Here is a 24,032-nt window from a genome sequence, read left to right on the forward strand (position 1 = left end):
AGTGGTTTAGACGACATCTTCCAACCTTTTTCACCAAGATAGCACTGAAGGTGAAAAAAGGAGGCTCCTGCCCTTCCCAAAGCCAAAGCCAAAGCCAAAGCAAAGGCTTTAAAGGCCAAGAAGGCAGCACTGAAAGGCATCCACAGCCACAAAACAAAAAGAAGGCATAGGAGAAGGAGAAGATCGGCCTGTACCACGTTCCAGCTGCCCAAGACACTATGCCTCCAGTGACAGCCCAGATACCCTCAGAAGGGCCCCCCAGAAGAATCAAGCTTGACCTCTATGCCATCAACAAGTCCCCCTGACTACTGCATCTGTTATAAAATACAACAACAGACTCATGTTCGTTGTGAACGTCAAGGCCAACAAGCACCAGATCAAACAAGCCTTGAAGGAACTATGACACTGAATTGGCCCAAGTCAATATCCTGATCACATCTGATGGACAGAAGAAGGCGTATCTTCGACTGGCTCCTGATTATGATGCTTTGGATGTTGCCAACAAAATTGGGATCATCTAAACTGAGCCCAGCTGGCTAATTCTAAATACGTGTTTCTTCCACCTTAAAAAAAAAGAAAAAAAAAAAAGACATCATCACACTTTGTAGGCAACTTATACCTCAATGTGTTTTCATCACAGAAAATACTTTTTTGAACTGCCCATTCTACACTCATAGGTACTCACTCACATGAAACACAGAGCTTCTAATCAATGAATTTCAGCTAAACAGAGAATAAGTTTTTAGGAGAGGGATGTTTTATTCTATGGTTCTGTCACATGAACGCTAAAAAAATGCATTTTGACTTGAAAATGAAATTAAGTGGGTGTTCTGTACCTTCAGTTGTTTAACCGGGGATCAGTTACCTATAATATTTGCCAATGAACAAAAGATCTCTGTGAGTGAGATCCCAGTGGAAAGAACAGGTCTTCAAAGAAGGAGGTACCTTTCTCTGAAGGGAGGAGAGAACCTCCACTTTGACTATGACCTTGTCTAAACAAGATAAGAGTCGGAGAACTCAGAGGGCTTCCATAGCCTTGGAAACTCATGACTGGAGCATAGGGAGATTACTGATGCCATAGACAGGAGTGTCAATTGGTAAAGTCAACAACAGGAGTCACTGTGCACTTACTCCTCATGTAGGATCTCTGTCCTTAATGTGCTGTGCATTGAGATTTAATGCTATAACGAGTACTCAAACAATATATTTCACTTTGTGTTTCTATGGGGGAGCAAACTGTTGAAATCTTTACTTAATGCATACTAAATTGATCTTCTGTAAAAAAAAAAAAAAAAAGAAATTATCAATTCCCAACTTGACTCTCACTGGGATTAAACATGACAATAGGTCTGATCTGATTTCATCATCATTTAAAAAAAAATCATCTATTATTTTTCACTTTATGTTTCTGTGTAGGAGCAAACTGTTGAAATCCTTACTTAATGTATACTAAGCTGATCTTCTGTATATTAAGATAATCGAAAATGAATCTTGATGTGAATGGAAGGGGAGAGGGAGTGGGAAAGGGGAGAGGGAGTGGGAAAGGGGAGGGTTGTGGGTGGGAGGGACGGTATGGGGGGGAAGCCATTGTAATCCATAAGTCGTACTTTGGAAATTTATATTCATTAAATAAAAGTTAAAAAAAAATACTTGCCAATGAAGCAAGATACGATGGTGTAATCATATAGTTAAGCTTGATTTGGTTTGGTTCTCTTCATTTCTGTGCAGTACTATTCAATGCACACTAGCTAATGTCATGCAAAAAATAAAAAAAAAAGTAAAAGGACAAACCTGTTTAAATTATCAAAATTTTTTTGGTTATCTAAAACAAGGGCAATTTTTAAAATAATGTCACTTTTCTTCTTGAAAAAGACAGTGCCATGTGGGAGAATGGAGAGCTCAAGGGACGGATAATGAGATACAGGCCTTTCATTGGTTTGAATATAGCCCTAGGTGGTAGCAATTGAAAGTTTTTGCCATCTGGTACCTGATCAGTGGCTGATGCGAAGCTGTTGATTTCACTTTTAAAAAAAAATCCATGCAAATAGCAAGTGTTCTTGAGGAAGAGCAATGTTGTTTTCTACCACATCGCTCTAACCTTGACCAAATCATTTCACTTCTCTCTCCCTTCATATCTCCCTCTTTACAAAAGAAAATATGATACAATCATCCATCTGTACTTGAACTCAAACACCACCTCGTATTGTAGGAAAAACTGAAGATTAAACATACTTTAGATAGTTACTCTTTCATTATAATTGAAAAATATCTGCAGTGGTATAGTTAGTAAATAGTAAGAGTCCATTCTGAGTATTTTTTAAATGTTACTATTAAGACTTTCCAGAAATCAATTCTTCCTGAAAAGGTGAATGTTGAAATAATTCAACTTGGCATTTGGAAAGTTTCATAGGAAAGCAACCATCTGAGAAATAATAGCAGTATTTACACCGGTGGAGTCCAAGACCCTTACCTTCCTCTCGTACCTATTTTCCAATTATCTGCCCCATTCTATTGTCTTCCATTTCAGTTATGGTTTAAAAAAAAAAAAAAAGAAAGGGAGGATTACTGGGTTTACATAAGAAAATCTGAGACCCAGACCTACTACTCTAACCTAGGAAAACTTAAGAAAGTAACTTAAACTTTCCAAATCAATAAAATAAATACCCTAATTCTATAATTACAAGGATAACTTTTCTCTCCGATCAGTAGAATGAAAGCCAGCCACATGCCTATCTTTTAAGAAAGCTGATGGCACAACACATGACAAAGGCTTCAAAGTTTCACTTCCCAGTTCAGGCTAAGTGCTGGAGAAAGTGAAAAGAAAATGAGCCGTGTTCTCAGGAGATGTAAGCAGTCTGGAATAGACAGGACTTACAAACGCAGGCAGGGATTATCCTCCAGGGACTGCTGTGGATCCCTGGAAGGAAAGCGTTACATATTATACTAGAGTTATATACTCTATTTGTAGACAATGAGAAGACTTAGGCTGTAAAGTAACATCTTCGACTTTCTATATTAGAATTGTCCAAATCAAGGCACCTATCACAATCATCCCAGTCCTCAAAAATGGAAACTTGAATTAAAGCAACAATGAAGATGAGAGGCAGAGGGGGCTGTTTATGAGAGTAGTTAATGAGATAGGCTCGGCTAGACCAGGTGACGTAAGAAGGAAGAAGCAAGAGAGAAAAATGTCCCTTACGTTTATGTGTTGGCAGGCAACACTGGGGAATTCAAAAGCAGACATAAGTTTGCAGGGGCCAGGCAGTGTGTGTGGTTTTTAGCCTAACAAATGTGTCACCATTGCAAGTATAGCAGAATGGGTTATCTAGTAGTCAAAGCTTCTAGAAACAACACCCTGAATAACAACAAAAACTTAGCCCACCAATAATGTTGCCGCATCTGCTGATATCAGGAAGCAAGAGAATCTGAAATCTGTCAGCCAGCGCTTCTGCCACATTCAGAGCCATGCGCTCTCTCATGAAACACAGGTGCACTTTGACCTGCCTTTGGACATCCACGATGTTAGGAACCAAGTTATCAAGGCCTTGTTAGGAAAATCAAAGGCATAGCAACTTTGCTTGACAAAAGATCCACGTAAACTCTATCTCACATTCACCTTGTAACTCTCACATGGTGCATTTGCTTCACAGAAGTTAGACCAAATGCCAGGAGTTGCAAAGGTACCTAAGAGATAAGGTTTTACCTTTCCAGTCTCAGAATAAAGCCTTTTAAATGGAGTTTGGAGCAGCATTCAGTAAGTCAACATGTCACAGGAAGCATGAAGATAAAAATTATGTTTAAAAACTCAGATTATCAGTAAAAGACAACATAAGGTATTAGAAGAGACACAAGCAAACAAATGGAGAGAAGATGGCCAAGGACAGACACCACGGAGTTCACAAAAAAGGTGAAAGGAGGGAGGATGAAAATATTCTTTTTTTTTTAACTTTTATTTAATGAATATAAATTTCCAAAGTACAGCTTGTGGATTACAATGGCTTCCCCCCCATAACGTCCCTCCCACCCGCAACCCTCCCCTTTCCCACTCCCTCTCCCCTTCCATTCACATCAAGATTCATTTGTGATTCTCTTTATATACAGAAGATCAGTTTAGCATACATTAAGTAAAGATTTCAACAGTTTGCTCCCACACAGAAACATAAAGTGAAAAATACTGTTTGAGTACTCGTTATAGCATTAAATCTCAATGTACAGCACACTAAGGACAAAGATCCTACATGAGGAGTAAGTGCACAGTGACTCCTGTTGTTGACTTAACAAATTGACACTCTTGTTTATGGCCATTGGAGGGTGAACCAACAGCAAAGGAAGACCTTTCTCTCTGTCTCTCTCTCACTGTCCACATTGTGTGTCAAAAAAAGAAAATTCTTAAATGCATGCAATAAAATCATAAGGGAAAAACACAAAAATAATTGTTGCTTTGGCTTTCAAAAGAAGAAATCTTTTTCAAGAAAGTAATTTTCAATTATTAAGCTTCTATAGAGATCTTTTTAAAAAATTATTGTATTTACCTCTAGTGTACCTTTATTAGAAGAGCACCGATAGAGAGGTGATAGCACACACCAGAGAGCAGGGAAGGAAACAGTGATTGGACAGGACAGCCATTAACCTGGCAGTTAGGATGCCCATACCCCTTATCAAATACCTGGGTTGGACACCCATCTCTGGTTTCTGGTTCTAGTTTCTTGATGATGCACACCCCAGGAGGTAGCGTGAAGTCTACAGGAATTGGGTCCCACCCACCCATGTAAGAGACCTGGATTGAGTTTCTGGTGCCCAGCTTTACTGCAGCCCGGTCCTTGTGGGTGCAGGCATTCAGGAAATGAAGCAGTGGATGAGGGTGTTCTGTGTGTGTGTGTGTGTGTGTGTGTGCGTGCGTATGTCTATTTCACACTTATCAAATTAAAAAATAATTGGAGGTTATGAGGTAGAGATAGCTTGATTCTAAAGAGGGGAGAGAGAGGTGATAGGTAGATGGTAGGCAATAAAATAAAAGACAAGAACTTTCACACATGGAGAAAGCCTTGAGTTTATGTTTTTATACCTATGTGAAAGATGCATATGAAATAAAAACTTTGAAAATAGGCCGGCGCCGCGGCTCAATAGGCTAATCCTCCGCCTAGTGGCGCCGGCACACCAGGTTCTAGTCCCAGTCAGGGCACTGGATTCTGTCCCGGTTGCCCCTCTTCCTGTCCAGCTCTCTGCTGTGGCCCGGGAGTGCAGTGGAGGATGGCCCAAGTCCTTGGGCCCTGCACCCCATGGGAGACCAGGAGAAGCACCTGGCTCCTGGCTCCTGCCTTCGGATAGGTGCAGTGCGCCAGTTGGAGGGTGAACCAACGGCAAAAGGAAGACCTTTCTCTCTCTCTCTCTCTCTCACCCTCCACTCTGCCTGTAAAAAAAAAAAAAAAAAAAAAAAAAAAAAAAAAAAAAAAGAGGGTGATGATGGAATCATTGAAGAAATTAGTTTCTGCATGAAATAAGAAGTGATCAAAGTACAGAAAAAAGGCTCCTCCTACTTCAAAATGAGAGGGAAACAGGTTTGAGTATAGATTTACCCAAGTTTGGGAAAAGGAGTAGGAATATGAGGGATTTATCAGGGTATATTCAGTGCTCAGTTTAGGGGGAGAGTGAGCCATTGATGTAAGTGGTTTAAGCAAGGGGGTCACACCTTAGTGTGTGGGGGGACATGAAAAGATCTAGCCCAGCTGTGTGGAAAACAGCTAAGGCTGGAGACTGTAGATTTCTGGTGGCCCCGTCTGAAGAATCATATGTGTGTGGCATAGAAGCAGCAGTCTGGACTGATTCAGGGCTATGAGTTTGCCAAGTAAATATATAGAAGATGGGCCAGGCTCTATGGTGTAAAGAGATGAGGCTCCACCTTCAACACAGGCATCCCATATAGGTGCCAGTTCCAGTCCCAGCTGTTCCACTTCTGATCCAACTCCCTGCTAATGTGCTTGGGAAAGCAGCAGAAGATGGCCCAAGTAATTGGGCCCTTGCACCCACATGAGAGACCCAGAAGAAACTCCTGGCTGCTGGCTTCAGCCTGGCCCAGCCATGTCTGGCTGTTGTGGCCATTTGGGGAGTGAACCAATGGATGAAAAGTTTCTCTCTCTCTTTCTCTCTCTCTCTCCTTCTCTTTCTGTATTTTTGCCTTTCTAATAAATAAATAAACCTTTATTTAAAAATATACAGAAGAGGAGCTGGTGTTGTGGCATAGCGGGTAAAGCCACCACCTGCAGTACCAGCATCCCATATGGACGCCAGTTTGAGTCCTGACTGCACCACTTCCGATCCATCTCTCTGCTATGGCCTGGGAAGGCAGTGGAAGATGGCCCAGGTCCTTGGGTCCCTGCACCCACTTGGGAGACCTGGAAGAGGCACCTGACTCCTGGCTTCGGATTGACGCAGCTCCAGCCATTGCAGCCATCTGGGGAGTGAACCGTCGGTTGGAAGACGCTTTCTCTCTGTCTCTCTGTCTCTGTCTGTCTCTCTCTCTCTCTCTTTCTCTGCCTCTTTGAAACTGCCTTTCAAGCAAATAAATAAATCTTTAAAAAATATACAGAAGATAAAGTAAGAGATATTGAAGATACTGGCAAACAAGCTTATGCTAGTTTAAAAATCAAGAATATACCGACATTTCTTGAGTGAATACTGAATTAGACATGATCCCAATATTTTAAAGACATTATCTCATTTCATCTTTTTTTTTTATTTATTTTTTGACAGGCAGAGTTAGACAGTGAGAGAGAGACAGAGACAAAGGTCTTCCTTTTGCCATTGGTTCACCCCCCGAATGGCCCCTGCGGCCGGCGCGCTGCGGCCGACACACCACGCTGATCCAAAGCCAGGAGCCAGGCGCTTCTCCTGGTCTCCCATGGGGTACAGGGCCCAAGGACTTGGGCCATCCTCCACTGCACTCCCTGGCCACAGCAGAGAGCTGGCCTGGAAGAGGGGCAACCGGGACAGAATCCGGCGCCCCGACCGGGACTAGAACCCAGGGTGCCGGCGCCGCTAGGCGGAGGATTAGCCTATTGAGCTGTAGCGCCGGCCCTCATTTCATCTTAATAGCCCTGGGTTAAGCAATATTAGTATCTCCATTTTATAGTGCAAACATTTAGACTTCATTGGAGTTTAGAGAAGTGTATTTGTTATTATGTCGCTTTGACTAAGGTAAATAAGATGCTAAACTACCAAGAGAGAAGTTTATTTCTCACTCTGCTATAAAAGCGTAAGATGTACAGGAGTTTTCCCCCATGAATTTGCCAAAGGATCAGCTCCCTTCTATCTCGTCGTTTTGTCATCTTCAAAATGTGGTCTCTAGCGCATGGCGCAGGATGGTTGCTTCTGTCCTCGTCCTCGTCGTCGTCCCCTTCCAATTAGCAAGAAGGAGATAGAGAGAAGAACAAACAACTACATGGCTATGCTAGCCCTGAAGCAAGATGGAACATGTAACGTTTAGCTGGAAAATCCAGCTACAACTGGGGAATTCAATTACTGCACACAGAAAGGAACAGTTTACTTGCACAGGAAGAACATCCTGTGGATACTGTTTTTGAAAAAGAGTAAGTTGGAATGAATTCCGAATATTTTTATGTTTTTATCCTGATGTCTATTGTTTAAGGAAGTCATATACACATTGCACTAACATCCACAGAATACAATAAGGAAACAGACAAAAGCAAAACTTATAGGCTGAGCCAGCACTTAATTTCCTTTTGTATCTGTTCACCTCCTGTTTGCTAAACTACAATCAATGTAAACCAGAAAATGGGAAAAGGCCATCCAGTTTTGCAGCTCTGGGATAAATGTTAGCATTTCTCCATACCCCCAGGACTCACTCGCAATCACTGCTTTGTTTGGGTAGAGAGGGAAGATCCCTCTCATTTTAATGGGCCCATATCCCAGAGCTGTCCCGATTTACTTAAGAAGGTTCCCAGCACCAAATTGTTCTTACATTCAGGAAATTGGACTTGATAATCAAGTGACATTTGTTTTATTTTGAGAATTACCTTCAACCTTCGGCTAAGTGATTCTGCTCCAGCATTAGCGTCAGGGAAACAGTCTGGCCTGCCGGCCTCTCACTCCTCCTTCATCCTCTGCAATACCCAGAGTGTTGAAATCCATTGTCTATTTCTCTAATCAACTTCAGTTGCATGTTTCTAGACTAGCTTGTCTGCATCTTTTGGATGCTAGAGGGAAAACAGAATGGAGCTTTTCTCAGGAGTGTCACAAGGAAAAGAAATATGAGCTTTCCTTTCCTCAGCCTACTTTTATGCATTCCTTGGAAGCTTTCAGTTTTATTTAAGGTAAGAAAATAAACAATCCTATCTAAATAAGTGATATTAGATATGATTCATCTTTATAAATTTTTTTCATGCTGCTATTTGACAGATTTAATCTGCATCAGATAGGGGTATGTAAACGTTCCATATTATTTGGTTTTGATTTTAATCTACTGCTTCACATAGCTTCCCTTTGGTTAGTGATAACCTAAGAAGGCAAGTCATTCTTTCTGTGTTCCTCGGGCTCATCTGGAAAGCACACAGCTTCTCCACCATGCTTAGCAACCCTGGTGTCAGAGCACCTGCCTGCTAGACTGATGGCGTAGTGAACTCTGCTCTGCCATGCCTGGGTCTCACATAAACTCTCTGACACTTATCTTGATAGCATGGCCCACTCTCCACCTAGATAATGGTTTTATCTAGTTGAGAAAGAAAATTAGATGTTTAAAATGTTGTAATTCTAAAATGAATTTTAATTCAACCAAGGGTGCCTACATGCATATTATTTAAAATATCACTGAAGAGGCTTGGTCCCCAGGAGAACTTCTCACTAAGAAGAACTTCAAAGGCTGAAAAACTAAGATGTGTCACATATTTGTCCTTGGACATGAACTCTTGACAAATGTTGTTTGCTCAATCCCTACCTAAAAGGCAAACATGAAGTAATGATGAAATTAAGAGTAGCAGTATTAGAAGTTAAGGAATACAGCATTTCTGTGTCAGGCACTTGACATATGTTCAAAACAATCATAGGATGTTAATAGGATGTCACTGTAAATATAGGGAAACTGAGGCACATCATGATTAAGTAACCTAGCCCGTGCTGGAGCCATGAGTCAAACACTCTATTTGGCTCCAGAGTTTGTAACCTGAATTTCACAAATATGTTTCATGTGTTTTAAATACGTTGACCCTCTTTCCTTTGTGATTGGCTGGCTGTTAAGAGACATGGCAGATAGTTGGCAGTAAAGAGGGCAGTTGGAGACAAGTATCCTTATTACCTGAAGGAAAATAAGAGCAACGGGATAAGAGACAACGTCAACCACTGAACTCTCAACTTCGAGACTCTAAACACCATCTGTCTCAATGAAATTGCTCATTTTTCAGTATTGCCTTTACATGAATGCTCTATTTTTGTTACTTCTAGCCTATTCATCTTGATAATGACTATAAAATTCCCCCACTGATGTTTATGATATTTTTGTTAGGTCAATTATGTTTCTTAGTTTCTGTCTCTTGCAACATCTCCTAGTTTAGCACAAGCTGTAAAGTTCCCCTATGTGCTATTCACAGATTCTTTTTTCATCATTAATAGATGATAAATGTTAAAAATGATCAGTCCCAACACCACCTTCTGTGCACCCCCTAAACACCTCCTACGTTTCACTTCACTTACACTTTATTCTTATGCTTACTTTATGGTCTGGAAGCCGTTTGGACTCAGTCCATATGACTATTTTCACATCTACTCTGAATTTGAATCAGTTTCACATATAACACTTTTAAAGTGTGGCATCAAGTTTTTTCCTTTAAACAAAACATTAATTATCTATAATTTATCCTGTATTTTTGGTACCTCTTAAATTAGCATGTGAAAAAAATGTTTGGTCACTCACTTATAATATTTGCTAAATGTACATCTCTTACAAGGATGATCTTCAAAAATCTCATGGAAAATGTGTATTTTTCAAAAAAATGCATGGATTTCAAATATTTCCACCATCATAAATTTATCACTTAATTCCAATTTTCCATAAAATTTTAATAGTACCATCATATTTACTCTAGCTTAGAACTAGGGGATAGTAAATATACCCTTATGGTAGCATGGAAAGTGTTATAATGTTTAACAGTTAGCTTCCATTAATGGGATAATATGTCCCCAAATTGATGATCACCATTCAGACAAATTTGGTCATGTATAAGGACATAAAATATGTAGGCTCAACAACATATTCTTTTTTTATATTTTTAGCTTTTATTTAATAAATATAAATTTCCAAAGTACAGCTTTTGGATTACAGTGGCTTTTTCCCCCCATACCCTCCCTCCCACCTGCAACCATCCAATCTCCTGCTCACTCTCCCTTCAAATTCACATCAAGATTCATTTTCAATTATCTTTATACAGAGAAGATCAATTTAGTATATACTAAGTAAAGATTTCAACAGTTTGCACCCACACAGAAACACAAAGCGTAAAGTACTGTTTGAGTACTAGTTATACCGTTAATTCACATAGTATAACACATTAAGGACAGAGATCCTACATGAGGAGTAAGTGCACAGTGACTCCTGTTGTTGATTTAATAATTGACACTCTTGTTTATGGCATCAGTAGTCACCTTGGGCTCTTGTCATGAGTTGCCAAGGCTATGGAAGCCTTTTGAGTTCGCCAACTCTGATCTTATTTAGACAAGGTCATAATCAAAGTGGAAATTCTCTCTTCCATTCAGAGAAAGGTACTTCCTTCTTTGATGACCCGTTCTTTCCACTGGGATCGCACTCAGAGAGATTTTTCATTTAGGTCATTTTTTTTTTTCCAGAGTGTCTTGGTTTTCCATGCCTATAATACTCTCATGGGCTTTTTAGCCAGATCCAAATGCCTTAAGGGCTGAGTCTGAGGCCAGAGTTCTGTTTAGGACATCTGCCATTCTATGAGTCTGCTGTGTATCCTGCTTCCCATGTTGGATCCTTCTCTCCTTTTTAATTCTATCAGTTAGTATTAGCAGACACTAGTCTTATTTATGTGATCCCTTTGGCACTTAATCCTATCATTATGATCAATTATGAACTGAAACTGATCACTTTGACTAGTGAGATGGCATTGGTACATGCCACCTTGATGGGTTTGAATTGGAATCCCCTGCCATGTTTCTAACTCTACCATTTGAGGCAAGTCCAATTGAGCATGTCCCAGATTGTACACCACCTCCCTCTCTTATTCCCACTCTTATATTTAACAGGGATCACTTTTCAGTTAAATTTAAACACCTAAGAATAATTGTGTGTTAATTAAAGAGTTCAACCAATAGTATTAAGTAGAACAAAAAAAAAATACTAAAAAGGATAAAGTATTAATTTGTTCCTCGACAGTCAGGACAAGGGCTGATCAAGTCACCGTTTCTCATAGTGTCCCTTTCACTTCAACAGGTTTTCTCTTTGGTGCTCAGTTAGTTGTCACCGATCAGGGAGAACATATTATATTTGTCCCTTTGGGACTGGATTATTTCACTCAGCATGATGTTTTCCAGATTCCTCCATTTTGTTGCAAATGATCAGATTTCATTTTTTTTTTTGCTGTATAGTATTCTATAGAGTACATGTCCCATGATTTCTTCATCCAGTCTACTGTTGATGGGCATTTAGGTTGATTCCAGGTCTTAGCTATTGTGAATTGAGCTGCAATAAACATTGAGGTGCAGACAGCTCTTTTATTTGCCAATTTAATTTCCTTTGGGTAAATTCCAAGCAGTGGGATGCCTGGGTTGATGGTAGGATTATATTCAGGTTTCTGAGGAATATCCAAACTGATTTCCATAGTGGCTTTACCAGTTTGCATTCCCACCAACAGTGGGTTAGTGTCCCATTTTCCCCACATCCTCGCCAGCATCTGTTGTTGGTAGGTTTCTGTATGTGAGCCATTCTAACGGGGGTGAGGTGAAACCTCAATGTGGTTTCGATTTGCATTGCCCTGATTGCTAGTGATCCTGAATATTTTTTCATGCGTCTGTTGGCCATTTGGATTTCCTCTTTTGAAAAATGTCTATTGAGGTCCTTGGCCCATCTCTCAAGTGGGTTGTTTGTTTGTTTCAACAACATATTCTAATAGTATAAATGGAGGAAAGCAACTAACTACATGTATATGATACTTAAAATACTGGTTATATATGAAGAAGAGCAGGAAGGAGAAAATATGTGAATTAAATCTAATCAAAATGAACAGAGATGAGAAATAAAGCTATTGCAATTCTACTATGTTAAATACTAACTTAAAATTTGTGAATGAAGATTCTTCAGAAAGTTCATGAATTATGTAGTTATCATTATAAAAAAATATGCATTGATTTCCAGAAATTTTGCACCAACATGAACTTATCTTTTAATTCATTATCTATAAACTTTTTGAAGTATCTTTGTATAACCTTACTATATTGTTAAAGTTATTGTATTCATATGGATATGTCATGTCAAAAGTGGTTTTTTAAAGATTAATTAATTAACTGGGGGCCTGCATTTTTGTGTAGCACATTAAGCCACCTCCTGTAATGCCAGTATCCCATACAGGTACAGGTTCGAGTCCTAGCTGTTCCACTTCTGATCCAGCTCCCTGATAATGCACCTAGGAAATCGTTGGAAGGTGGACCAAGTCCCTTGGCCCCTGCACCTATGTGGGAGACCTAGATGAAGTTTTTGGCTCCTACCTTCCTCCTGACCTAGCCCTGATGGTAGTAGTCATATATGGAGTAAACTAATGGATGGAAGATCTCTCTCTCTCGCTTTATCATTCTGCCTTTCAAATAATTTAAATAATTTATTTAATTTATAATTCATTTAATTTATTTAAATAATTAATTAAATTATTTGAAAGGCAGGGTGACAGAGAGGAAGAAGGATCTTCCATCCACTAGTTCATTCCCCATATGGCTACACTAACCAGAACAGGGCCAGGCTAAAGTCTGGAGCCAGGAATTCAATCTGTGTTAGCACTGCCTCAATTGTCTCAGAAACTCAGGATTTGAATAAATTACAAAAATGACAAATGTCCATCAATAGCATAAAAATATTTTAAGGCAGCAAAATATCATACTTTCCTTTGCCTCCTTTACATATTTAGTCAGATGTTGAAATTCCCACATACAACACTAAGGAAGTATAAGAAGAGCTTGCTTCATCTGGAAAGATCTCTGAAATGACCCTGTGCCCACGTGGAGGCCGAAGTAGCCATTTGCATTCCATGTGTGAGTTCAGAAGTCAGGCAGCAAGATTAGAGAAGATGGTTGCTCAATTCAGTAGAAGTATAATGGGAAAATACACCACCTCGCATTTGCCTGCCATGTAGACGAAGATGGAAAAAGGATTTGGCCATGTAGACAGCGTTTAGGTTCTGTCTAGTAGCAAATTCTCAGACAATAGAGTTCTCCCTTAGTTGCAAGATGAGAAAAACATAAACAAAAATATCAATTTAGTAAATTCACACATAAAATTTACCAAATATTATGCATATTACAGCAGCATATGTTAAAATTCTGATTATTGTAAAAAAAAATTCTGATTATTAAAATTGTAATAAATCAAGACCAAATGGGTATAAGATAAAGGATAATAAATTGGGAGAAAACAATTACATCAACTTAGAAATAATAACTATAGTATGTGATATTACTCCAACATATGGCAATGGGCAAGAATAAATATTGCACAAAAAAAGAACTACCATGAAAGTTATTAAAATATTTAACTGAGATAAAAGCAATAATGAGTTGTGGTGTTTTTCTGATTCAAACCTTCACCAGTGATAGAATGCTGAGAATTCTGAGGGCAGAAGGGTTTCTTGGAACAACATTCCGAGAGAACAATTGGGGTTCTGCATCAGCAAGTCCTCTTCAAAAAAGGATGAGATACACAATTGGACCCAATAGTTTCTAATTACTGCAGGGTCTGACATATACTTTGAACATATTAATGCATGAATAAATACATTTTAAGGGGCTCAATTATTTCAATGTCAACATTAAAATTCACTACCAAACCATTAATTAAGAAGCCACATAAAATTCATATTTGCATTCCACCACCTCATTGGCAAATCAGATAATGATACATCCATGACTGTTGTTCAGTGAACTCCCTGGAAATTAGCTGGCTACTAGGAGCACTGTGAGTGAGAAATGTATCCAAATCCCCCGATGATATATCCACATCATGTCACAACCAATGCATTTTTTTGGAAGCTGACTTTCACTTGGCTTACTAAAAATAGCAAAATCTTTTAGGAATGAGATCTACTTTTAAAAGTCTTGATCTACGTATTCTGAGTCAAGAAATTGAATTCCATGTGACTGGTTTTCTTTACTCAGGGAGAAGATGTGACAGCACTTTAGGAGACATAGGCCTCAGATGCTTTGTCCACAGCAATTTTCCCTTCAACTGTAGTCTTCAGGAGATATGGGCATCATAGGCTTAACTTGTAAGAAGGTTAAATATCAGTTGGGATGATAACACTATCTCATGATTAATTTTGTTCTAATTATAAGCTCAATTTCCTATTAGAAATATTATCCGATAATATATCAACTTATTTTGGGGGACATTTTTCTTAATGTAATTGAAAAATCTGACTTTGTGAGCTGTACCATGTGGGAAACTCTGGGAAATAGCTTCAAAAATCTGTTCCCCTTAAGTTAATAAGAAACCCCAACTTCACCTTTCTCGAGGAAATTACTATAGACATAAAAAGGTTAAATTGATGCTAAAAAGCATGAATGAAGACATTTGGCTAATTTGAGCAGATAATGAATTTTTAATATGAAATGTTTTGCCTACCCATTACACAAAGTGTTACCTTATCTAAGTTTCTTTGATTAAATGGCACCAGAGAGTATTCGAATTGGTTTCCAGCCAGTTTCATTATCATTCCTCAGAACGTTAGGGAATGTATTAGATATCTGCTTTGACCTTTTGAGTAACATATTGAATTCTAGAATGAAACACAGAACAAGCAGCAATAATTTTCCTTCATATTATTTGAGCTATACCACATTTCATTTTTCTCCTTTTATCCTGATGATTCCTTAGAACAAATGAACGTGCTGTGCTTAAAAGACATGTAGAAAGCATTTCTCTTGAAGACAGAATGCTTACAAATCAATCCACAAACATCAAGCACAAAGGAGAGCCAGTAACCATGTGTAAGTGGCCAAAGAGATAAAAGTGCTCTGGGTAGGATGTTCAGATCCCTGCTTCTCCAACTTGAGAGTGCACGGGAAACAGCTGAGCTCTTGCTAAAACTTAGAGGTTGATTCAGGAGGTCTAGAGCCAAGACTAAAGATTTTTCTATTTCTAACAGACTCCCAAGTATCGGCAATGCTCTTGATCAACAGATCAGACTCTAAGAATGAGCATTCTCAATCACCCACTTACTCAACTTCAACTGCGTATGAGCACTATTCAGACGACAGAGTAAACAGGGCTACGGGGTCTCATCTGCATCCTTGAAATCAGAGTTGGGATCCAGGAGAGCAGAGGTTTTTGCCAGTCCTGAGAAATTCTGTGAATCTTTCCACAGGTTTTCAGCATACCATTGCACACAAAGACTTCCGGCCTGAATGTGTGGCCAGTGCCATTGTAGACAGTGCTGACAAGTCCATGTTCAGAAATTCCTAGGAGCAGGAAATGGTCATAGGAACACAAACAAGAAAGGAACACGAGGGAGCCCCTGCTCTCAGTTTGCTAAGATTCAGGGACAGAAATGCACAAAAGAGGACGGCTGTGAGTATGAGACACTATGCTCAGAGCCATGGGACGAGAGTACTATCCTTGAGTGCAGGGGCAGTAATGTCTGAGGGAGGAGGATGCCAGTGAGAAGGAAGAGACGTGAGAGAGGTGACTGGGCAAAGATCTTAAGGACAGGTGATTAAGACTTGGTAGGCCGGTGTCGCCGCTCACTACGCTAATCCTCCGCCTTGCAGCACCGGCACACCAGGTTCTAGTTCTGGTTGGGGCACCAGATTCTGTCCCTGTTGCTCCTCTTCCAGTCCAGCTCTCTGCTGTGGCCCGGGAGGGCAGTGGAGGATGGCCCAAGTGCGTGGACCCTGTACCCACATGGGAGACCAGGGGGAGGCACCTGGCTCCTGGCTTCAGATCAGCGCAGCGCGCAAGCCGTAGCGGCCATTTAGGGGGTGAACCAATGGAAAGGAAGACCTTTCTCTCTGTCTCTCTCTATCTAACTCTGCCTGTCAAAAAAAATGAACATATCCCAAATACATGTCTTTAGAACATATAGGAACTGCTGTATTCTGAACTTTGTCATGCAGTTTACAGAGATACAACTTCCCCCAAAAAAATCCTACTTAAATATTCTATTCAGTCTATAACAAGGTAACTGTGAAAGGAGAGATTAAGCAGGCTTCTCATGCAAGGACACTTAAAAACAGGCTTTTGCACTGTGCCAAAGCAATTCTCTTAGAGCATATTAGATTTTCCTTTTATAAGAAAAAAAAATGCTATGCAAAATAAACACAGAGATGGCAGGGAAAGAAGGAGCCAATCTCAGAGACCAGGGAGAAGGAGACTAAAGTGTGGGCAGACTGATCTGATGGCAGAAAAAGGCCCCAAAGATGCAAAATGAAGACCTACTAAGAGGCAACTGGGAGTTGAATCTGGAGCTGGGGCTCTTCGGGCAATGTGGCGGCTTATTGGGGTGGCTGATGGTGGATTTCTTAGAGACCCAGATGCTCTGAGACAGTGGATTTACTGAAAGGACAAAGCTAGAGATCTGGTCCCCAGAGTGGACACCACAGAGCCCTGGGGAGCAGCAGGGGGAAATTATTGTTCCCAGAACTCTGCTGGAATGTTCTCCACATACCATGTGTCTGCAGAGAGCAATCACTCTAATTGCCTTTGCTCTTACCACACTGGTTTTTCAAAAGCAAACTTTCCCCCACCCACCCCCAAGCAAATATGCTCCTGAAGTTCTTCAACAAATTAGAAGTTCAGGGGAAGGCATTAAAAATCAAGGTAATTGGACTTCTCGCTTGCAACTAGGACGTGTAGAACTAATTAGAAAAATCAAGAAGATAACAGTGTAATTATACCAGTTTATATAAATTACAACTGCTTCATCCGCAAATATATCTTGAATGGTAGGCATAATCCTAAGTACAAAGATGAAGAGGAGAATGTGAGAAACAAAGACCTTATTTTTATAAACGTTATTGTCTTAGGGGCTTGAACAGACTTCTCCCAAAAAAGCTCCCAAGCCTTTGTGGAGACCTGGGCTGAGCAGCTGCTGGACCGGAAGGCACATCTCCTCTTGTCATGTAAATGATTGGGTTCTCACGCACATGACAAGCTCTCTCCATTTAGAGAAATGGATTCCACTAATTCTGGGAAAGATAATAGTCCACATAGGAAAATGCAGACCCAGAGTCACTGCTAGAGGAAAAAGGAGGCTGCAAGTGTTAGGGTCGTCACATGGCAGGTAATCTTTCAACTTCATGCAATGGATAAAAAAACCCATTTTTAAAGAATCAACCAACCGAAACCAGCGTGTTTGTTATTTATGAGGGCACCAGAGGACAAAGAACACACTGAGAGACCAATTTGCCCCAGAGCACATTTTATCCACACACAACTTTAGTCACTGAGATAAACTGTGCATATTCACCTCTTTCATATCCACAAATATTTTTTCTTTCTATGGCTGCCGAAATCAAACAATATCAAATAATTAGAGAACTAAACGGCAGATTTCAAAGACTTATGAAACATTGCCCACGAAAGCACTTAATAACTGGCAGATGCTCAAAACTAATATTACAGTTTGACAAGTTGAAAACTAAGTGAGTGCACATTATCCTGTGGGGGTGGTGTCTCCAAAACCAATTTAGGAGTCATGGCAATTCTTCATTTTCTGTGTCTGGTTTATATTTTTCAAGCATATCAAGTATCCTCAGATAAAGAGACATGATGTGTTCCTTGGGTAAAACGTGTTACGTGCCAAGTTTCCACTCCACCTAGATGACCTTCATAAAGGTGTGTGCTCACTACTGGGTATTTATTTTTTTACATTCAAAATTAAGATTTCAGATTTTTGTCACTCGGGCTAAGCAAGGTAGGCCATTCTCCAATGGAGCTAATGTATCATTCAGAGATGGAGGTAGGGGTGGGACAAGAGGAATGGAGATAAATGGAGAACACTCCAGTGGGATTCCCAGGCTGCTTTACTTATTAGCCTTAATTATGAGAACAATTGTGATAAGAATGTCTTTCTGTTGCCAATAATCCCCCAACTATCAACCAGCTGGAATGGACACTCCTTTCCCTGTGACACATTCTAATCATCACCCCAGAGAAGGCTTCCAGAACAGGGATACCAGGCCTAAGCGTCTGTTCTTGGCCTCCAAAGTATTCCGTTTACATTGAGATACACACCAGCATCAGGGCACAGCTTGCCATTTGCTTACTGACTTCAAAGCCCACACATTCTGTATAGGCCCAACAGTCATTGCAACAAAATTAAGCGGTGAGCAATCTAGTCGATGCATTATGAATTCAGGTTTTGAAGATTGGCTCTAATTTGCATGAAGTCAAGTTTGCCCTTGGAAAAATCATGTAGCTGGTGGATCCAGGATCCCAGTGCCCTACTTGCCACATGTCCCATTCACAGGTCAGTTGGTATTCAGTATTAGAAGTTGTCTATACTGCCATGGTCCTTCTACAATAGTCAAAAGAGTAATGTGTATACTGGTAAAGTGCCTATGCTTTCCAACTGTATGATATTGAGTGAAAATAGATGAGTCAGTAAATCTATCTATGCCTCAATATCTCACCTGCACAAAAAGCATAATTGTTTCCCATAGGCTTGATAACCAGAATCGAGTGGGATAATACTATGGAAGTATTTAGTGTAGTGCTTAGGGCATAGTGAGAACTGGGGGAATGGTAACAGTTTTTATTATTACAGCGTGTACTAAGTAAGCTGAGGCTTTAAACAAGACTTTTATATTTTATACTGTCCCTCACTTCTATTACAGCATAGGTTTTGTACCATCTCCCCAAAATTCTGCTCTCTGTTGATAGAAAAAGGGAAAAAAATGGTGGTCAGAGAATGTGCCAAAGAGTTATGGTGAACTATTTAAGGCTGGGATCCAAAGCCTTAAAATGTGTATGATATTGGATGAGGCCAATTTTTTGCTAGTCATAAAGGTCTACAAAAAGTTTTCTATAAGAACACTTACTTAAACACATATATAATGGTAAAGCTTTGAAAAACAAATGCTAACAATATATACTATGCTAAATAAATCTGAAACGCAAAGGCATCCTCTGCACCCATGAAAATGATCTAGAGAAGAATATTTGGAGACATGGAAGTCATTCAATGAATAAGAAAGAAACTGGGGAAAATACTGTGATGCCAACTTTGTAAAAAGAATAAAAGATGTAAAAACACATTTAGCACAGGAAGAAATTTACTTGGTTGAAAGATTTTTTTTATTAAATCCCAGATATTGTCTGCATTTTGCAATTTGCTTTTTAAAAAGTGTCTATTACTATTGTAAACAAAAACAGTGAAATTTTTTCAAGGCCTCAAGAAACACTGTGAATGTGAACCCACCAGAGGGATATCCAGACAGGACTCTGAGTAAAGGATAGCAGCTTATTTGTGTCCCAGTTCTATTAACTGGAGTCCGCAACAGTACCAAATCCAGCTCACTAATGATAAAGGTAAAGGTGTTCTACTGTCACAGCCTACTCTGTATAAAATGGGTTTTCTGGGCAAGTTTCATAAGTGTTTTTCTCCTGTGAAACCTCCTCCCAGGTGTCTCTAAATTAATGTGTCTATTCCAGTAACTGTATTAAATTCATTTAAATGTAGGCACTCCTGTTACATTATTTTAAACTAAGCTTGACATTAATGTAAAAAGAATAATTTAGCAGCCATCATGGTCAAGCTTTGGCCAGAGACTCCAGGATCCCATCATCAGAGACCTGGTTTGAGTCTCAGCTGCTTCACTTCCCATCCATGTCCCTGCTAATGCACCTGGTTCAAGTGCTTGGGCCCCTACCACCCACAACGGGAGAACTGGATGGAGCTTTGGGCTCCTGAGTTTGGTCTGGGTTGAGCCTCAACCATTGCAACCATTTAGGGAGTGAACCAACAGTTAGAAAATTCATTCTCTCTCTTTCTCTCTCTCTCTCTCCTCCCTCCTTCCTTCCCTCCCTCCCTTACTGCTTCCTCCAAATAAGTAAATCTTTTTATAAAAAAAAAAGAACAAGAAGAGTATTTGAGAAAGGTGATGAATTGAGGTGGAAGCCACAGGTGTGGTAACAATAGTTTCATTTTCAAAGGTTTTGTAAAATACCAACACTGCCTCCCCTTGGTGCATCTTGGGACAGATAAATTTGTTGACAAAATCCTTGCAGGGGCTGCTTCATCACAGTGGTACTGTTTCACCTTCCCCAGCCTGAACCTCTGCCTCCAAAGTGCACTCCTACAGGGGAAAGATGGATGAAGGTTTGGAGCCTATAACTGCTAAAATATTTGTGGTATCTCGTATGCATGCAATTGCTCCATAAATAACTGTATCGATATTCAACAAGCTGTAGAATAATTCACAGTGATGACTCCTTTAAGGAACCACTTGAAATTCCTAAAGAACTTTTAAAATCATGTTTCTTTTTCTTTCTCTTATTTGTCTTATTTTCTTAGACCACTCCTGTTTTGTTGCTGCTCTCCAAACCTTGCCACAACTTGTCCCTTGCATAAATCCAGCACAGGACAACCTCAATAGCAGCCTAAGAGTGAACTATGATCACAATTATCCATGATGAAGTGAATTTTCTCAACCTCACTACCTGCTACTTGGGCAGTAACTCTTCTAAATATTCAGACATGAAATGGGCTGCTAGTGGAGCAGTGTTTATAGGAAAGAAAGAATGGAAGTCATAGCCTGGCTTCCATTGCCATATCCAGCGCTCCCCCAGCCACTGGAAGGATGGTCACTGCTTCTGGTCCAGCTAAACCCTTGGGTCCTATTGGGCCCCGCAAGTCAAAACACCCTCTAGATGATCCCAGCTCTGTGGCCCTTCACTACTGAAGAGCAGCACAGTGTTGTGCAGTGTTCTAGTGAAGAATTCATTCTTTACAGCCTTGGGTTTGAGTCCCAGACTCACAATTACTGTGCTTCAATTTCTTCATGTGTAACACAGGATGAATAATAATATTCCAGTCCTTATTGTGAGGAGTGAACCTTTCCCTGCAACATAGCAAAAACTTAGAATACATGGGTAGCCACTGGAGAGAGAGAAAGGGATAGTGGTGGGAATTCAAGCCATTGAGGTAGGCAGGGGCCAGATCACATAAGGATCTGTAGCAACTACAATGGAGTTTGAATCTTTTCTAAGTGTAGTATGACTCCATTACAGAGTAATTGGATAAATTAGAATATTTCTGCAAGGAATCTGGTATAATGCCTGATGCAGCAGAAGTGTGGTTTTAAATATATTCTTTATACTCAATATACAAATATATATTTGAGGGGTCTTCAAAAAGTTCTTGGAAAATGCAAAGTGAAAAAAAAAACTTTGCATTTGAAAACCTTTTGTACCAAAATGAATCCTGCTCCGTGTGTGTGTGTGTGTGTGTGTGTGAGACCCCACACTGGCCAGAAGATGATCACTTCAGTTCATCTACACTAGGAACCTCTAGACAGAAAAGACAGACAGACAGTGGACTCCGAGCCACGCCAAGCACAGCTGGAATGACTTTTGCTTTTTTACAGCAGGAACACATGGAGTCATCATTTATTTGAAGATTCTGAGGTTGAATTCAGGAAACCTGCCTATTTATGTAAGGGTTTTGCCAATCCTAGTACAAGCAAAGGTAAATTCCATAATGTGAAAGTCTACTCTCTCAATATGAACAGCTCCACAGGATCCAAAGAAAAGTTTTCTCTCTCTCTTTCTCCTCAATTCTTTAGCACAAAGTGCCCTGGGAACAGATCAGTGACACCTCTTCTGCGAAGTTAAATTGCATTCCCACTTAACATAAACGCGTCTTATTAAAAAGCAAAAGAATGGCTATTTAGAGAGATGGCTGCTACTACCTCAAAAGGGACGGTGGGCCTAAGGCCATGTGAACCTGCTGCACACCAGTCTCAACAGCAGCGAGAGTCTCTGAAAGAGTTGCAAGACCCTGGGGCTGGCACTATTTTGGATGGTGACGTGGACTGCTGCGTGTAATACACCCACTAGCATTGTTAACACAGTCGCTTGTTGCTTACAAAGCCAAACTTGTGAAATTCAGAAGAAAGGTTAGATCTCAGTGCTAGCACTTAAAACTATGCACACAAAACATTTCAATCTAAAAAATTATGTGAGGTCTACCTAGAAAACAAAATAGAATTCCAGATATTTTTATTCTAGAGGTTAGAGAGGAGTTTAACCTCAGATACAACCTTACAAATAAAACTTAGTCCTTGTATTAATATATGAAACAAGATTATGGATTACTAAGAACCAGAAAACTGTAAGTACACCTAATTGCTATTAATCTAAAGAGAAAATTTCAGCTTCAGAGAAATGTAAGCATTAAAGATATTCATGAGAAAAACAGATATATTATACAATGAGAACATGACGTGGATATAACAGTTGTTAGTATGATACTTATCTCTTGTGAAGTTAAAAACAGTGTATAGATCATTATTTTAAAATATTTCTTAGATATCTCTAAAACATATTTTTAAAGATTTTATTGGAGCCGGCACTGTGCCGCAGCGGGTTAACGCCCTGGCCTTAAATGCCGGCATCCCATATGGGCGCCAGTTTGAGACCCAGCTGCTCCAGTTCTGATCCAGCTCTCTGCTATGGCCTGGGAAAGCAGTAGAAGATGGTCCAAGTGCTTGAGCCCCTGCACCCACGTGGGAGACCCAGAAGAGGCTCCTGGCTCCTGGCTTCGGATCAGCGCAGTTCCAGCCGTTGTGGCCAGGAAGTGAACCATCAGATGGAAGACCTCTTTCTCCCTCTCCTTCTTGCCCTCTCTCTCCCTCTCTCTGCCTCTCCTCTCTCAGTGTAACTCTAACTTGCAAATAAATAAATAAAATATTTTTTTGACAGGCAGAGTAGACAGTGAGAGAGAGAGAGAAAGGTCTTCCTTTGCCATTGGTTCACCCCCCACCCCCCATGGCTGCTTCGGCTGGCACGCTGCAGCCAGAGCACTGTGCTGATCTGAAGCCAGGAGCCAGGTGCTTCTCTTGGTCTCCCATGTGGGTGCAGGGCCCAAGGACTTGGGCCATCCTCCACTGCACTCCCAGGCCACAGCAGAGAGATGGACTGGAAGAGGGGCAACCGGGACAGAATCCGGCACCCCGACCAGGACTAGAACCTGGTGAATAAAATATTTTAAGAAAAGATTTTATTTATTTATTTGAGACTCACAGTTATAGTCAGAAAAAGGGAAAGGGAGAGAGAGAGGTCCTCCATTCACTGGTCCACTCCCCAAATGGCCACAATGCCAGAGCTGGCCTGATCTGAAGCCAGGAGCCAGGAGCCAAGAGCTTCCTCCAGGTCTCCCACACAGGTATACCGGCCCAAGCACTTGGACCATCTTCCACTGCTTTCCCAGGCCATCAGCAGGAAGCTGGCTCAGAAGCAGAGCAGCCAGGACTCAAACAGATGCCCATATGGGATGCCAGCACTGTAGGCTGAGGCTTAACCTACTACACCACAGCACCGGCCTCAAACATATTTTTAGAAGATATATATCTTATAGATTTGTATATAGAAAAGTTTAGAAGAAAACTTTAAATTATTAACAACTTATCTTCAAAAGGCCATATTTGATCATTTTTCTCTGTAATATATGATTTTTAACAGTAACAATAACATACATGTATATGATATAATTAAAACTTTTAAGTCAGATCCCAGATAGGGATTAAGCTAAACTATCCAAGCATTTGAAAATTTAAATTCCCAAAGCTCACTATCAGGCTCACAA

Source organism: Oryctolagus cuniculus, chromosome 14 (assembly GCF_964237555.1).
Source record: "Oryctolagus cuniculus chromosome 14, mOryCun1.1, whole genome shotgun sequence".
NCBI lineage: Eukaryota > Metazoa > Chordata > Mammalia > Lagomorpha > Leporidae > Oryctolagus > Oryctolagus cuniculus.